Here is a 1,498-nt window from a genome sequence, read left to right as displayed (position 1 = left end):
GTGAGGATGGCTTGAGTCATTCCAAGCTCGCCAGGCTCTGATACCTCCTGTCGGTGTTTCCCAGTGCCCTCGTGGTCTCATTCACTTTTTAAAAAACTGTTCAGGGAGTTTAGTATGTGACCTTCTCAGACTCAGGCAGAGTTCCACATCATCTCTTTGATCTTCATTTTAAGTGGTGTTGCGGTTGTTCTCTGGCCATACTCTTCCGATCACTGATCACTACTTTTCGCCTACCTGGATCCCTAGACCTTACGTTTTAAATTGTGTTCAGGCGATCTGGTTTGTTTGGCAGACGCAGGGCTTGTTTACCAACCAGTAAATTGATCGCCAGTGTTTGTTTTCTTTTAAATTACAAAAAGGTTTAACTTTTGTTTTTGTAAAGTAAGATCTTGTGCCTACATATTTTTGTGTATGGTAGCAGCAAGCTAGGCTAAGGTCTCAGAATCCCATTTACGTATAGACTGGGAACTGCATCCTACATTAACTGGACTCTGAAGACTAGGCATTGATAACTATTTTAGCAGGCCACCTGGCATTTTTGACTGATTGTTTTAGGACCCCCCCCCAAGGGCTTTGGTTGTTGTTGGTGTTTTCGACTGATTCCTGTCTATAAATCTTATGTCTTTCCTTGGGTGAATCTAGGGCTGCCACCATGGATTTGTCAAGTGTTGAGAACACTTCCATGTAACTGTGCATGGAAAAGATAGAATGATCCCTGATATCATTGTGTGTTTGGGATGTATTTTCCGGAACACTTTACAGCTTTTTTATTTCTGAGATCATATTATAATTGCATCGTTTCTCCCTTCCCTTTAGGAGCAAAATCGAGCCCCTGAGTGGGGTTTCTCTTAGGGTAACTTGGAAGTTAGTGTTGGTTTTCCTTATAGTTAGCCAGTTTATCATGGAGGTGAAGAGGGCAGTTTGGAAATCCATGAGCAGATTGGTAAGCTTGTTTGAATTTTGTGGGTAGGAGGAAAGCAGGCATTTTCTAACTGAATAGCTGATGGAAGGAATAACTTGTGAGAAGACGTCTTGGTCACCTTGTCTGTGACTTCCCTCCAGATGTTGTTACCTCATTTAGGGTAGCATACGCTTATCAGAGTCTTAGTGTTTCTAGTATATCTTCCTGATTCTTTTATTTACCGCCCCCCCCCCAGATTAATGTCATCATTTTGCCACATATGTCTTAACAGCAGTTACTGAGATTCCTAAAGTAAACTTCGAGTACATTTTCTTCCGTTTTTACCTGAAAACGGTTTGGTTAATCACATTAGCTGCAATAACAAAAGGAACACATTTCCTGAGGGAAAGAAAAGGTAAAATAGCATTAGGTACAAATATATCACCTAAAGTGAGAAGATTTATTCTGATAGTGGCTCGTCAGCCTGATGTATGATGTATGTTTTGAGTTAGTGGTTTAGAATAGTAAATTTAAAATCCTTTTACTATGAGCACCCATTCAGCTCAAGAGTCTTTTCTTAAAGCACCATTGGTGACC

General features: G+C 40.7%; 1 protein-coding gene across 3 annotated transcripts in view; it reads left to right on the top strand.

Annotated features, from left to right (window-relative positions):
- The window catches only part of Nfxl1 (nuclear transcription factor, X-box binding like 1), a 36,521-nt gene that overhangs the window by 676 nt on the left and 34,347 nt on the right, over nt 1-1,498 (top strand). The gene's annotated exons all lie outside the window — the stretch shown is intronic.

This window comes from Mesocricetus auratus, unplaced genomic scaffold, assembly GCF_017639785.1.
Source record: "Mesocricetus auratus isolate SY011 unplaced genomic scaffold, BCM_Maur_2.0 Super-Scaffold_100006, whole genome shotgun sequence".
Taxonomy (NCBI): domain Eukaryota; kingdom Metazoa; phylum Chordata; class Mammalia; order Rodentia; family Cricetidae; genus Mesocricetus; species Mesocricetus auratus.
Note: the sequence above shows the minus strand (reverse complement) of the source record. Positions and strands in the feature narration are given on the sequence as shown.